The following is a 17,114-nucleotide window of genomic DNA, read 5'->3' on the forward strand; positions in this document are numbered from 1 at the left end:
AAATATTTTGACTCCCTTGTTCTTTCTGCTGCTTTTTGGGAAACTGAGTAGTCGGTTAAACAAGCTCAGTCTTTGTAATCTACATAATTCAACAGCAGAAGAATTAAGATGAGCAACGGGCAATACCTTGAAATTAAAGAATAGTGTGTTTTGTAGCTTCTACCTCCTTTATCAGTAATGATTAATGATTAACATTGTAGCTCCAGATGCAAAATTTCCTTAGTGGCTTGTAAAAAATGTGGGAGTGTGTTTATATGTGTATATGTCCTGTGTTTTCTCATCTTTACACACTAAAGTTCATTATCTGTTAATGCACCAGTGTTTAAATTGTCAAAAAGCAAACATTTACCGAATATGAATCATATCGCTCTCTCTAACGCTCGTCAAGGAACAACAAACACTTTGTAGTGTACTGTGTATAAACTGTGTTCTAACCTTCCGGGGTATTATCATTAAATAAATGACAAATACTGCTGTGTAAAAGTGGTCTTGCCTCATAATACACCAATCTTCGACTCTGCTTATTGAAAAAGCTCCGGTATGACTGCAAAAAGATATCAGATATTTTCAGTCGGGAAACACTGAACTCTTATTTCCAAACATCAAGAACGAGATAATCTATAGGAAATTGAGATCAGCTTTGTATCTCTTCATTGATAAATCAAATTCTTTGGAAAGAGAATAAGAGAATAAGAATTTGTAGAATAAGAAGACTTTATAGCACTGAAGCACAAATACAGTCTGGAAGGTTTAAATATACTTGTGAATCTTTTACACTTTTGGTCTTTTTTAAAACTTCATGAATAGATCTTGCCAGAGTTCATCCGGATATTGAGCAGAGTGTGAATTTCTAAGGCAGTAGAGTTGTGCCAGCGGACCTAGTCTCTATCTCTGGTGTATTCGAGTTGGAAGAACCCATGCAGCAACACGTGCTCTCTGCCGAAAGGAACACTTTCATACTGCAGTGCAGCAGCCGTCTGCCAGATGAGAATAGCACCTCTGCATATCATTACATAAAATCACATTCTCTCTGATCAGTGAAGCACGCACACTTAAAAAGCAACAGTCTGGGATTTTTAAAAGTTTCCCTCCAAAGTAGAATATCTGCTTTTAACGAAACACAACTTTCATAATAGAGAAATATTCTCTTTTAGAAAAAAGTTTTCGTTTTGTGCAACTGATTTAAAATGACAAAATGTAGCAGTCAAAGCTGGACACTTATTCAGGTATCTCTATTTTTATATTTTGTACATAATACAACTACAGTACAGTCTGCATAAAACTTACAAAATAGTATCACCATCCATCCATCCATCTTCATCCGCTTTATCCGAGGCCGGGTCGCGGGGGCAGCAGCCTAAGCAAAGAGGCCCAGACCTCCCTCTCCCCAGCCACCTCCTCCAGCTTATCCGGGGGAACACCAAGGCGTTCCCAGGCCAGCCGAGAGATATAATCTCTCCAGCGTGTCCTGGGTCTGCCCCGGGGCCTCCTCCCGGTGGGACATGCCTGGAACACCTCACCCAGGAGGCGCCCAGGGGGCATCCTTGTCAGATGCCCGAACCACCTCAGCTGGCTCCTTTCGATGTGGAGCAGCAGCGGCTCTACTCTGAGCCCCTCCCGGATGGCCGAACTTCTCACCCTATCTCTAAGGGAGAGGCCAGCCACCCTTCGGAGGAAGCTCATTTCTGCCGCTTGTATCCGCGATCTCGTTCTTTCGGTCACTACCCACAGCTCGTGGCCATAGGTGAGGGTAGGAACGTAGATCGACCGGTAAATTGAGAGCTTCGCTTTTACACTCAGCTCCCTCTTCACCACGACGGACCGGTGCAGCGTCCGCATTACTGCAGCTGCAGCCCCAATCCGTCTGTCGATCTCCGGCTCCCTTCTCCCATTACTCGCGAACAAGACCCCGATATACTTGAACTCCTCCACTTGGGGCAGGAACTCATCCCCGACCCGGAGTGGGCACTCCACCCTTTTCCGGCTGAGAACCATGGCCTCAGATTTGGAGGTGCTGATCCTCATTCCCGCTGCTTCACACTCGGCTGCGAACCGTTCCAGTGCGAGCTGGAGGCCTTCACCCGATGAAGCCAACAGAACCACATCATCTGCAAAAATCAGAGATGAGATTCTGAGGCCACCAAAGCGAAAGCCCTCCGCCACTTGGCTACGCCTAGAAATCCTGTCCATAAAAATTATGAACAGAACCGGAGACAAAGGGCAGCCCTGGCGGAGCCCATCACCCACCGGGAACAAGTCCGGAAAATAGTATCACACAAATCAAAATTCCATCCTAAAATCTTCACTGCTGTTTTGTTGTTTTGACTACAGTATGTTGACCATCTTTATGTGGTCCTAGCCTGGAATGGTTTTCAGTAAACTTTGACACTTTGAAAAAAAAATATTCAAGAATTTATCCAAGTCTATCATTACTCTAATACCTGAAGGTCAGATTCAGATTTATTCTTACTTAACCAACATAGCTATACCTCTACATCCTGTTCAAACACGCCATCCCATCTGGTTTGGCCATAGTGAGACTGCAATTTGTTTTTCATGAGGACAATGACCAAACACACACTTCTAGGCTCTGAAAAAAATGGCGAGTGAAGTGCTGCATCAAATAGCCTGGCCTTCACAGCAAGCCTAAGTCCAAATGAGATGGTTTTTAAATGCTTTGGGCCTGATTGAGCAGCCGGAATATGTAGGACCTTTTTCAAGACTATTTGAAATACTTCTGATGGTAACCGCATGAAGCTGATCAAGACAGTGCAATGAGTGTGCAGCTATGTTACAATATCTAAATTCTTAGAAGAGTTTAACATTTAACAAAATTTTGCTGGATTTACACTGTTGTGCTTACATTAAAATATTTAGGTATGTTTTATTTAATAGCTTTGATATCCTTAGTTTTGTTCTGTGTTTTAGAAAACATGTTTATAATATGGTTGCAAGAAAGTGAAATTTCTTTACTAAAAATCAAGTATTATGAACTCTGCTTTCCCTCTTCCCCCTCAACACCAAGTTTACCTTGGAGCTACCTTCTCACTCTTTAAATGGATTCAAGAGAATGTGCCCTTCAGGGTTTCCTACTGGCATTACCTGTAGTACTTACTGTTTTTTCTTTTTCAGTCAAGGGTGTTTTCTTCGTGTCACAGCAGGTTGTAGAGAGGCTTCTGACTCAAACTCCGAACTGCTTAATGAACCCAAAGGATCCACAGGGCATGGTAAAAGCACTCCAGGGCAGCCATGGCACTCGAATCAGCTCCTTGGCTTGTCTTAGAGCATTTTTTCAGCTCTCTCTAATGTACTCTGGGACTCAAACTCTGCAGCCAACCTGACCCAGATGAAACCATTCCATCCTTTCAGCGCTCCCTATGGAACCACAACAACATATCCTGCCTAGAAAGTCATGGAGTGAGCCTCCCAAGCCTTTTGAGATCACGGAGACTGCAGGAAGAGCAAGTATTTACGCTCTCTAGTCCAATATTGGTTTTGTCTCTTTGTTACTTGCATATGGTCAATTACAGTAACACAATGTTAAACAGCTGACAAAGCAGTTTCAGCAGAAACATGGCCAACTGCTACTGTTCTCTCTAGTGAAGGGGTGGCTACCGTATGTGGGTATGAGCAGTGCTGCTTTTTATTGCGTGCATTATGTAGCCAACCACACCCAGTAAAGTGCCTGCTGTTAAAGTCTCGACTGTGAAACCTCAGGGGAGTGTGAGAGCATGGTAGATTAAACAAAGTGCTCACTGCAGTATGTATGAGATTTACAAAGTAACTGTCACCTGTGCAGCAAATGTATTCAGTGTTAATTAAGTGTATGATGACACATAGTAGTGTGCATTTAGCAATGGTATTATTACGTGTGCATTAAACAGGACTTTGTTCTTGTTTTGGATACTGGGTATACTGGCTACATTTGGCACTGTCATAGTGGAATGCCTTGTAATGCCTTGTATTTTTCCAGCACACATAACATATCTGAGATAACAGAGTTGTCTTAGCGAGGCTTGAACTTTTCAGCCCACATTGACGTGTTCTGTTTATTTGGTCCTTATCTGTTTTTTTTTTTTTATTGCTATAATATATTAAAATGCATGTATTAATGGAACACGTCTGGACTATGTGGAAAAAAACTCTGTTCAAAACAGCCTTTCAGTATGGATCAGTTGCACATGATTATGTGTCGCACAAGTAGATAGGCACTTGAGTGATTCAACCCCACTGTGGAAAGTGTGAAGTGCCTTTAGCTAGTGTGTCGAGCTAAACAGAGTTGAGATATGAACTGTATGCTTCTATTGTTTAAAAAGGAAAGCATGCATGGATGCCAAGCTGGCTGTTAGTTCTTACAAAGCAGTAAAAAAAAAGAAAGAAGTGCAAATAACCTGCAGTACTCCAGAGGTACCTTGCGGCTGAATCTACTAATAATTGCTTTGTTTGCTATAGCTATTTTTTCACTTCTGGACCCTTGAAAAAAACCCACTCTTTCCAATTTATTAACGTTTATATTTAGGGTTTTAGCTGCTTTGATTGAAAGATTTGCCAACGTGGGCAGCTCTAGCTGATGTCTCCCAGACTTCACTTCTGCTAATTCAAGTTGGTGCCTTTTGGAGCATTCTAAAAAAAAATGTAGCCAGCAGAAAGAGACATCCCATTAAAAGACTCCGTGCTCCATTTTCTAATTCTAGTTTTTTCATATTTTTGACACTTGCATTCTTCATATCAACAATTGGTAATATTAAACTAAGATAACCTGAGTAAATACAAAATGTATTGGGGAAAAAAACCCCATTATGATTTCATTTATTGAGAGAAAAAAACTATCCAAACTTAAGTGAGCAAGAAAGTAATTGTAACAATAAGAAAGACACCTGGCAAAAATGGCATCCATGGGACAGTTCCAAGGTGAAAACCATTGCTGACTAAAAAGGACACAAAGGCTTGTCTCAGATATGTCGCACAAAAAAACCCATCTTGATAACTCCCAAGACTTTGGAGAAAATATTATATGGAGTGACAAGACAAAAGCTGAACGTACTCTTGAAATTTTGAATTCCATCACAAGTGATGTAAAACTGGTGAGCATTTAATAAAAAGAACATCATATGAACAGTCAAACATGGTGGTGGCATTGGGATGGTCCGGGGCTGCTTTGCTGCTTCATGACCTTTAGGACTTGCCATGATTGATGAAATTCTGAAGGAGAATTTCATCAATCAGCTCAAGTGCACTTGAGCTTTGTAGCAGGACAATGATCTAAGTCCTGCATATCTCTGCCTTGTCCCTATTCAATTTTTGGATGCAACTTTCTAAATATTGTCGCAGTTATGCTATGCCCACTTTTTTATATAAATATAGTCTAATCTAAAGTGGATATGTACTGCACTGCTTATGCACCACATTGGTGCTTACAGTCAAACTGAATGTTCAGCAAGTGGGTCATATATGTGAGCTCCACTTGAGCAGGAATAGGAAACGCATTAGTGAACAGGAACCGAGGTCCAGTGACCCCTGCCCTGAAATATACTGTGAACTGATTTGGCAGTATTTCTTCCACTGCTGTTGTCTTCTGTCTTGTGCTCACAAGACCATGAACAAGCACCAGACAAACCTCATGTGATGCCTCCCAGCATTCATTCAGTTCTGCTTTGGAGCCTGAATCTCACCTATCACCTTAGTTACCTTCTTGATTACCTATAGCCTTTGTTTCAAGTGGAGCCTTCATGTGCACCGCTATACTCTAAAATAGTTCAAATTACATATGGTTTCTTAGCACCAATCTGTTGAAACGTGCATGGCTATTTCTCTTAATTTGTGTGTTTATTACTCTTGTTTTAATGGCCTCTTTTTTTGAAAGGGCTACTTATAAGTAGTAGTCTTGACTTGAGCTGTTTTCAAGTTATTAGAATGGAGGGATTTAAACCTCTGCTCTAGAGGCTTTTTTGTCTTGCTGTCTAACAGAAAAAGACCCAAACTTGGATTGCATTCATTCCACTTACTGTAGAAAGCAACATCTTTCATAACTGAAATGTGGCTAGACAGCTCCCTGTTCAAACTGCTTGGACATTAAGCACCAGTTTCAAAGACTGAAAAGCACGCTAGACTTGAATATTTTGCAGCATATTTAATTGAGAGCAGGTGATGCTCATTAAATGTGGATTCTTTTGCCATTGTTTTGGAAATCACAAGCCTACTAATGGGAAGAGGCTGAAACAAGTGTCCTTTTAGAATCCTGCTCATTAAAGTGTGAGATACAGTTCATGTGTGACCTGCTGAGAAGAGCAAAAACATTCATTTTTATGCAGCGTGTCCGCCAAGGTATAATCATCATCTATTTCGTGACCTAATCTGTCTGAAATATTAGCAGATAAAAATGAAGCCATGAAAAAAAACTTTGAGGTCTGAGGGTTATTTTTGCCTGCTGATAAGAAATAAAAAAAATTGTTCTTGGGGCATTCTGTTTGGTTCTGTACTCACTGCACCAGCCCACTTGCCCCCATTCTATTAGTTACCCTCCTGAGAGGCAGAGCACCAGCTGTCCTCCGCCAATCATCCATCACCGTGTCCTCTGGGTGTGGGCACAGGAAAAGAGCAATGAGCAGCAATCCTATCTATCAGCCTCCAGAAGCAGTGAGGCAGAGTTGAAGTTGGTGATGAATTTAGACTACCAACAACAGGTTCCATTAAAACTCACTTGCTTTAACTTTTAGCACGTTACTTTTTACTGTTTTTTCTTTCAATACTTCTTAAAAAGCTGTGCACAGGTTTTATTTCATTTCAAGTTTCAACAGGTTTTTCTGATTAGCTGCAATGCAGCTGTTGTCAGATACTGTAACAGTAACCTCTAAATATAAATGTATTCAAAGGAAGGAAAATCAACACCTATCTTATACCTGATGTGATCATAAAGTTGTGACAGCAGTCATAAAAAATCTAAAACTATACCTGATTTGAATTTAGCCACTTTTAAATGGCAAGAAAAGGGCGGAGGTGTCAAGCTAAGATGCTACTGTCTAAGTGAAGTGATCCAAAGGTTTACAACAAAACAATCTGGTAATGAGGATTGCATTCACATTTAAACTAAGGGATGCTTTTGCATCCCTGGTGGACGTTTGATTTATTGTGTTGTGAACAAAACATTTGCTCAGCTCATAAGAAATACTTCATAGAGTATGTTGTATTGTTTGATTCTGTTTTCACAACAATAGTACTTATTCAAACACTGTCATCCTTCAAAGCTCTGAAACTGCTTTCCTCTGAAAATTACAGCACTCTGAAAAATGCAAAATTTGATTTTCAAAAGCACACTCTGAAACTTTTACATATTACTTCTACAGATTTTTCTGTATTTTGCACTGAAAGGTTATTCCTTTTCTCCCTCCAGACTTAAATTGCAGAAAAAAAAATTAATATCCCTGCGCTACAGCAATTTGTGTGCCAAGGGAAAGTTAAAATGATCCCTACCCTGAAATATACTATTCATTGTTTTGCCAAAGTTTCTCACAAGACTTTGGGAAGCATTATAAGATATTCGTGCTCAGTCTCCAGGTTTCTTCCTCTTTACTTTCTGTCTTTCACTCTTTCAAAGGACACCTTTAGTATATTTTCCTATTAATGTGGCTTCTAAGAGTCATTCAGATTTTGCACTCTCCCCCTCAGGTATGTAGAGTTGAGAAAATAGAAAAACACAGTTCGAGGAAGGTCGAGCTCACTGGAACTTTCCTGAAAACATGATTTTGCTGCAAGTGATTTCACTTTGTTAGAAAGCTGTATTTATCAGAACTAGATAATACAGGCAAGGAACAACCGTAAATCAGATAGAAAAGGAGTAAGACTGTCAGAAAATGGTGGCAGTGGCAGAAAGAAAACAGGGCAATCTGAAAGACAAAGGATCATAAAAATTTCCATTGGTGTTCTGCAACAAGTGGGACCTGGTGATACCAAACCTGAAAACATTTGACAGTTTCTGATTTATTTCATTTTTTTAGTATTATGTTTTTTTCACTTAAGTATAGAAGGAAGGTTTTGCAAAATCTAGTCATTCTAAAACACACTGTGAAGCTTTCCATTAGTCACTTAGTTTATTAGGCAGCTGTGTGTTGTTCCAGTGTTCATTTATTTAAGTGCAAACAGATGGTTCACATTTTACTGTTCAGATTTGAGAGCTGTCATTTCAACCATCTGTCAGTGTGACGAGAAAAAGATGACCTTCCAATGAAGAAAATAATACTGAGGCTCACAAAAAAAAAAAATCTATCACAGAGATATCAAAGTAAATAAAAAGTTTTATTTATTCTTAAGAAGTAGATGCATGAAAAAAAAAATCTTCAAATATCTAAACAGAGTTCCAGATTAAGAAACAAGACAACACTTCATTGTCTTTATAGTAGTTAATAGGGGTGCAACAATACATGTATCGATATTGAACCGTTCGATACAGAGCTTTCGGTTTGGTACGCATTAGAGATGGCACGATACCACTTTTTAATGTCCGATACCGATTCCGATATCATAAATTTGGATATCTGCCGATACCAGTGTTGGGACTAACGCGTTATTAAATAACGCGTTACAGTAACTACGTTATTATTGTGGTAACGAGCGCGGTAACTAGTTATTATGCCAAAACCGGGAACGCGTTACTCATTACTGGGATTTAGATAGGCTCGTTATTCGTTACTTCGTGTGGTGGCTATCGCGGAGCTTCCACAGATTCAATAACATTAGCAAGTGGTGGAAGCTAGCAGGTGGATGAAGGAAAAGGGAGGCAAGAGGAGAGACCCGAAGCGGCCGCTGGTCCGAGAGTGTCAGGTGAACTGAACTTCAGGTAAGAAGTTATAACCTGCAGTCCATCTGGGTCAGATATGAACCAAGTTTAGGTGGAGTTTATTTTCGATATGCTGACTTTTTGTAGTGCGTGCTAGCTAGCATGACGGAGTTTCTATACAGCTGGGTGGGTGCTATGTTACTGATGTTGAACTTTATTTTGTTCATAAGGTTAATTATTAGAGTTGCCAACCGTCCCGTAAAAAACAGAATCGTCTCGTATTCAGAGAAAATATCATGCGTTTCGTATTGAGGTGAAAAGGAACACAGTTTGTCCCGGACTTCAGCTACAATGAAAAAGACACAAAGCTGGAGTTATTCTGTGTCTTTGCTGCACAGCTGCCTCTTCTTCTCTCATTCTCTCCCCCTCCCTCTCCTGTTGCTACTTTAATCATGAAACTGATCAATGATCAGCTGATCGGCTTTTCTCTCTTGTTTATTTATTGCCCACTTTGCGCCAGAAAGAGGAAACCAGCGGATGTCGCGGTAAACAACAGCAGCACGTTTAAGCTTGATCAGCTGTTGTTAGAATTTATTTAATATTAATTTCTACTATCAGCTGATGTTGGCTGGAGCCACAGCTGTAAACCTGCTGGTCATGATATCGGTTTGGTTATGTGGTGAGAGGGAAACATGAAGATGAAACCAGGAGATGTCCTTACTGAATCATCAGAGCTATGATGGAGAAACAGGTTTACCTTTTAGTTAACATGAATGAGTTGAAGGGAAGTTATGAACTGTTTCTGAGAGACAAATAACACCGGGATCCTTTTCTAAGTCTTACAACAAACAATTGATAGATTGATACATATATACCATCAGAACAGTGTACATCACTGTCACAACAGTGTTTATTTTCATTCAAAGGCTTTATGATTTTTCCTATAATGGCGGGCCGGTCTCTAGTCAAAATGCCTGGGACGATTTTTTTGTCCCAGTCCAGCCCTGTATGCAGTTCATCTTCAGTCTGGTGTTAACTACATCTTTCTATTCAGAAGGCAGAATTTCCGAGTTCTGAGTACAATCGAAAGCACCACGACTGCAGTTGTTGTGTTGGATGTAAAAAGCAAGCTAGGATAGAATCAGGCGTGGGATTTCTCTCGTGGAAATGTGCACATTATTTTTTCCTTTCTATTGGTAGGTGGCACAGTGCACTTGTGGCAAGTAAGCAAGCTAGAAGACTGGCAATCTTGCTGGGTATCCAGTTACGGAAGCAACACATTAACAAGAGAATTCTGAGTAAAACCAAAGTTACTTTCCCTAGTAACTAGTTACTCTGAAAGTAACGAGTAACTTGAAGTAACTGAGTTACTTTTGATAGAAGTAACTAGTAATGTAACTAAGTTACTAATTTAAAGTAACTTACCCAACACTGACCAATACCGATATGAATCCGATATAGCGTATTTTGTAATCAATAAAACAGTTTTTTATAAATATCTTGCTGCATTTTGTATAAGTTCATACTCAAGTTTTAAAAAACAAGAGACTGAAGGTATTCTGTTATACCTGTATGCAAAAAATACTGTACACTGCACCCAAAACATTTTATAGTTCAGCAACACTGATCAATCTAATAAATTTAAACTTACACCATCCTCCCTATTCTGGTATTTTAAAGAGTACTTAGTGGAAATATTAGGCAAACTAACTAATAGGGTTGCCAACTCCCAGCAAAAATATTAGGGAACCACCCCCCGCCCTTAATCGATGTAATCAACTTTAATTTAATGCACGTATAAAACAAATGCACAGAAATCAATTATTTTTCTACAATATTTAAATAGATTCAACATCTTTCTTCAACAGAATTGCAGACTGCACAGATGGTACCTTCCCAAAGGAAAAAGTACTATAGCTTACTAGGGTGTATATTAGACTTATTAGTTACTATATACAATAATGGATTTCTATACATTTAATCAGATGACCACTTTTGTTGTAAGATTCAGATAATTCTTTATTCAAAATTTTTAAATGACATAACAAAGAAAAATATTTCTTTGTGTCCCCTTTTCCCTGTTAATGCCCAACCTGGCCCCGACAAAACGTTGCTAGATCCGCCCCTGCACTGACCAGCTGTCAGCTACATAGAAAAAGGATCCTGGTGTTATTTGTTTCTCAGAAACAGTTCATAACTTTAACTCATTCATGTCACCTAAAAGGTAAACCTGTTTCTCCATCACCTGCTCAGCTCTGATGATTTAGTAAGGACATTTCCTGGTTTCATCTTCATGTTTCCCTCTCACCACATATCCAAACCAATATCATGACCAGCAGGTTTACAGCCGTGGCTCCAGCAAACATCAGCTGATACTAGAAATGAATATTAAATACAGTCTAACAACAGCTTATCACGCTTAAACGTGCTGCTGTTGTTTATCCGCTGGTCTCCTCTTTCTAGCACAAAGTGGGCAATAAACAAACAAGAAAGACGGGACTTGCGGCAGAAAAGCCGATCAGCTGATCATTGATCAGTTTCATGTTTGAAGTAATAACAGGAGAGGGAGGCTCCAAATGCTCCAACAGACCGCCGACAGCTCTCGCAGACAACAACCGCTCTATCACGTGACACATAGTGCTCCGATGCACCGAGCTGGGTTACGCCAAGTAGCGCGTTTTGTGAGGTGATTTTGTGATACTTCGGATCGGATTACATTTTTTATTTCTCTCCAATATCCAATCCAGTAATTTAGGTCAGTATCGGACCGATACCGATACGTAATATCGGATCAACGCTACCCCAAATTGAACCTCCCCCACCCTCATTCAGATCTGGCGTTTTGAACTATTTTGATTTTCATGTGAAGCATGACCCTGATGGTAAGCGCGTCATGGACAAAAGTAAAACAGTATGTCGGATGTGCCACGCAATGCTCAATTGGTGGGAACTAGTGCGTTAGCGCAGTTAGCTTGTTAAAGTATTGACGCCGTCCAGCCCCACGCACAGGGCGATCCGCGGTAACTTGTTAACGGACATTTGCCGCGTTATGGCATTAACGTCATTTTAACGAGATTAACACTGACAGCACTAGTGGGAACACAACGAATATGACTGCACATTTACGCCGACATCATCCTAGTGCAAAGACAAGTGGAAGCAGACAAAAACAACAAGCACGCATGCTACAAACTTTACCTGAGTCGTTTAGTCCTTATGGGGACCTGAAATGTTTAATATGCCGCTGAGAATATAGCCCAGAAGAAGCGTATAGTATAGCTTTTATTTTGGAAAGAGACCTTTCTCTGTAATAAACTCTCTTTTCCAAAGATGAGTGATTTCTCGATCAGATAGATCTATTTATTTTTTATTATTTTGCTGTTACAGCAACATTAAATTTAAAAACTGTATTTTTGAGTTAAAATATATATTTATAATTTGAATAAATGACAAATTAAAAAGGCATGAACATTTTTTTGTATCGAAAAAATATCAAACCGTGACACCAAAGTATCAAACCGAACCGAACCGTGAATTTTGTGTATCGTCACACCCCTAGTAGTTAAGTGTATGCAATAGTTGCTGCTGTTGTTGTACACTCTTAAAAATGCTGGGTTAAAAATGACCCAATCAGTAACCTAATGCTGGGTCAAATATGGATCGAGCCAACGCTGGGTTGTTTCAACTTAACAGGGTTAGGTTACTGGTTTGACCCAGCACACTGGGTTAGGATATCTATCAAAAAATTGGGTTAAATTGACCAATGTTTGAAGTTGAGGTTACCACACATTGGGTCGAAAGTCAGAACCCATCACATGGGTTATATTACCATTAATATTTGGGTTAAGATTTCTACTTATTATAAAATTCAGCTAATGAAAACTAGATTCAAAACAGATTTTCTCAAAAAATCTTTTTATTGCCGTATGATACATAAAACATGGACAGCAAATTCATAAAAAATATATCAATTAAAGTTACATGCATGTAAAAAAAAAGTATATAATTCATTATATTATATCAATTATTTCAAATTAGTCTTTGGTTACATAACATGTACATGTTAATACACATAAAGACATGCTATGTAAAGCCAGCTCTGTTTATAGAACAAATTACATGTAAAAACTCTTAACTTAAAAAAAAACAAAAACTAATGAATTGATGATTTTTTCAGTATTTAACATACATCAACACTTTGGAAAAGTGGCAAGAGGGAATCTCCCTCTCAGATCATTTCATGCACCTTTATGAGCAACATTTTACGCTTCCATAGCTAAATGAGCCCTCATTCATTTGATCATATTTGAGTCGTAGTTGTTTGGTTAATGTTAAGTTGTCTGTAATCCTGAAGCTGTGAGCTCCAACACTATGCCTGACATTTGCTCAGAGAGGACAAAACAACAACAAAGTAGACCAGTCTGTGGTTGTGAATGCTGGCAATTAATTGTTAGGAGATGGACTAAACCAAGATCAAGTATTATGTTTCATACACTTTACACTGTCACAAGGTTGTACAAACCTTTTTGCCAACTTCGCAATAGATTTAAACAAATGTTATTATTTATGCATCTATAATGTGCATATGACTGAAGATGTCACTTGAATGAGTGACATATAATGTGCATGCATCTTTTAAAGATATGGAAACTGAGTACACACAAACTGTATATTTATTTTTATAATCACAATGACACTCAGTATACTGATTGAAAAACTGCCCAATATTTAGGTTTTTTAATTGTTGTTGTGTGTATCCATTGAAGTCCTGTGCCATGGCAGTCCTTTAAACATGGAAACTGATCTACTATTCATGATGCTAAAATTGCCTTTATTCCTGAAGTTAGGCTGAAAGCAAAAACAGTTGCAGGTAATTAAATTGGATAAGCAAAAACTTTACTTTTCTGTAGATTTCTTGTAAAATAAACGAGTACAAAGAGCAGAAGCTTTGGAAAAATAGAAGAAATCAAACATTTTTGACTGGTCCTCTTTGTTTTCATCACCCCAGCGCAAACACTTTAGGAGCTGCCACTGGAGTCATTTTACTTGGGCCAGCACAGTGCAGTGTCCCAGGAGTGTCCTTCTTCTGACCAAGAAGCCTAAATGTAGCCACAGTGAAAATGCCACACAAACCAACACAAACAAAAAAAACAACTTATAACTTATTTAGTTTATGTACAAGAAATACTCACTTTTCTCCATAGCGCTCTATTAAGTGTAAAATAAGTATTTGGACCCTCCATCCCTCATATATGGATATGGTGTTCCTCAAGACTGGCAACCAAAGATGTCCCCCTCATGTACCTCACGGATGTTCCTATGTTAAATAATTAAAGTTAAAACACTTTTAAGGTAATTTTAGAATAATTGAATCTACTTGTGATGGCTGCAGTTTCAGCCACACAGTGCTAATGTCTACCAAACATCAGAAGCTTAACCATAACACTACACTTATATTTTTCTTTCTTTAAATGTAGGATTTAATTTACAGGCTAATAAAGAATTGGTTTTAGTTTAGAATGAATTTACTTATACAATTACATAATACTGTATTCTAAAATAAGTGCACACATTTTAGTTTTCACTGTTATGTATGTCTGATTTAATCTTTCTTTGTTTTCTGAGTTACCTCAGTGGCAGCTGCTCCCAGTCCCTTGGTTGATGAGCTGAAAGGTGGAATAGGGGCGGAGCAAGCTTATGTGGAGACCTGCAAATTGGGTCATACCACTACTGGGGAGCATGGGGGGAAATCAAATTTGTTATGTTAGTTTTAATTGGGTTTTGTGTGTTCTACACCTTTCTGTGTTTTTGTTGGCTGATCAGCCACTGTTTAAGTTTCCCCTTTGTCTCGTTTAGTTAGGTTAGTTTGCTTGAGTTAGCAGTATTGTTTGTTGCCAGCTTATGAGAAGAGTTTTGTAATGGGCCCAAGATTTTGAATTAAGCCAAAAGGCTTAATACAAATGATATTTAGGAGTCAGTAAATTTGTTTTTTGTTTTATTTTACTTTGATTACACGTAAATTTTGGAGTGGTGGACCTTAAAGCTACCGAGGTAAATAGTTTAGATAGACTGTGTTCCTTTTTCTTTCTTTTTTTTTTACCTTTTTCACACAAATGCAACACCCAATCTCATACTTTCTTTGTTCTACATACAGTGATCTCTAAATAGTTTGTCAAACAGAGCAACATTAGCCTCATTTCAAGTAATAAATTTAAACGATGATATCAAGTATTTTTAAGTAGAAATAGCTTTCTTCATCACAAGCTGGCAGGTGTTATCTGTTAAAAGACCTTTAACGAGTAGGTAAAGGTCTAGATTAAACCAACAAATTGTATTAACAACCCTATGATTTTCAAACTGTTAGAATTCACTTTTTACTTACCATGTTTTATTTCATAGTAGTGGAGAAGAATTGAAAAAGGCAGTTTGTGAAGAGTGATGTGGCTTCTTCTCAGGCTTATCTTCAACCCTAACAATTGGGTAAAAATTTGACCCAATATTTTATCAAAGCTGCCCAACCTATTAGTCAAGCTGTGGAGTGAATTGAAGAACCTGGCACATTACCAACCCAACTCCTGAGTCATGACTTTTGAACCAATATTTGGTCACAATAACCCAACTTACAAACCTACGGCTTTTACCCAGCAGTTGAATTGTCAAAATAACCCAGCATTTTTAAGAGTGTAAGATGACCAGTTAAGGTCGAAGATGAAAAAACATCTACTCTGCAGAGTGTGAAACAGGAGTACGAGTGATGGCTCATGCTTTTATGAGGGTCTTCTGCTGGGCTTTTAGAGTGAAGGAGGCAGTGATGGAGGAGCCTCTAGTTCTCCAGGCAGCCTGAGAGCTTCCAGAGAAAGTGAGTAAATCACTCAAGGGGCCTTAGCTTCATCTCACCAGAAAGAAGCCTCATTTTTAAATGAAAACCATTTTAGCATGGATATGAAATAATTTTTCTGATGCAGCTGTGTAGCATTCATCCTTTCTGGTGTGGGAAACTTGTGGTGTTCTGAAAATGATTCCACAGACTTCAGACTTGTATCTTTGCACAGCTGTCAGGAGCACTGCCTGATATGACTTTAATCAGCAAATTCAATAGGTGTATCTAGCTTATCAGAAAAAGGCTCTCACACACTGTAGAGCAAAGCAGACGAGTGCTTCAGGTTAATGCTGATCGCAATGAAAGGAATATTACTCTGATTTTTTTTCTGTTGGAGATTTATATGTATTTATTCAGCCCCTGGCTCTGATGCAGCCCTTAAAAGTTCCTCTGTTGAACTAATTAGAGCTGTGCTGGCTTATCCCTCTGACTATTGTGGTGGTTATGGAAGCTTGCCTACTGGGACACACTATTTCTCACACACTAAGCATCTTATTTTCCCAAGATATCACTGCTGATATAGCTGTAATGGAAGCAACAGTAAAGTATTAACTGTTATATTCACAATTCCCTGCAAACAGCTTGCAAGGCATCTTGCCCAGTGACATTCTGGCGCAAAGATAAATGGAAACTATGGCTTGATTGTAGTAATTTCCTCATATGATATTTTCATTTCTGTTTACGGTTCATTAAGAAAGGAAAAAAAAATATTTAAGGCACCTGACTGAAACCAGTGCCAGAATGGTGAGATTAAACACACTCCTCAAAGAACCTAAATGAAACCTGTGCCCTTCTCGTTGTGACATGGCAGCACTAACCGCTGAGCCACAATGGCTCAGTGGCATTAAGTCACCACAGTCAAGCTGTATCATGCCGTGACGGATGGAGGACAGTTGTGCTCCCTCTGCCTGCAGTGAGCCATCCCACCTGACTCATTTGCTTGACCTTGACAACGAAGTCACTGTGACTCTGATAGTGTAGATGTAAGCACCCTCGGGAGACAGCCTTACCACCACATTCACTAATCCAGTCTGTAAGAAGCCTATACCACTGCTTCCCTAAGGCTTACTCATTAGAAGAGATTGTTCTTGCTCGTGTTGACAGGTTTTGCAGCATGTGAGTACGGCATAACTTAACAAAGAAAAAACACCGTCAGGTGTATTGCAAGTGAGCGGGGGCTTTTATTTTTCGATTGTGAGTTGTCAAAGCTACAGTATTGTCTTGTTTTCTGTGCTGCACTGATCAAAGAACCTGACCTAATTATTAGCACACAAACAAGTGTCTACATTCTCAATTATTCTTGGATTTTATGAAAATGCTTTGTTTAATTATGTTTTAATAACATTATGTCAAGCAACTAGTTGTATATGTATTTATTTATGCTACTTTTACTATGAGAGAACAACACCGTCAGGATGATGCATCCATGAATCCCTGCAGACCTCCATGTTAAGCGGTTTG

At 39.0% G+C, this 17,114-nt stretch overlaps 1 long non-coding RNA gene across 1 annotated transcript; it reads right to left on the bottom strand.

The window, feature by feature from the left end:
* Positions 1-13,578: 13,578 nt before the first annotated feature.
* LOC113024019 (uncharacterized) lies at positions 13,579-14,453 on the bottom strand. The gene is made up of 3 exons (XR_003272629.2): positions 14,403-14,453; positions 13,966-14,090; positions 13,579-13,872 (listed from the first exon to the last, which is right to left on the bottom strand). It is a non-coding gene; the product is annotated as an uncharacterized LOC113024019 (long non-coding RNA).
* Positions 14,454-17,114: the final 2,661 nt, after the last annotated feature.

This window comes from Astatotilapia calliptera, chromosome 1, assembly GCF_964374335.1.
Source record: "Astatotilapia calliptera chromosome 1, fAstCal68.1, whole genome shotgun sequence".
Taxonomy (NCBI): domain Eukaryota; kingdom Metazoa; phylum Chordata; class Actinopteri; order Cichliformes; family Cichlidae; genus Astatotilapia; species Astatotilapia calliptera.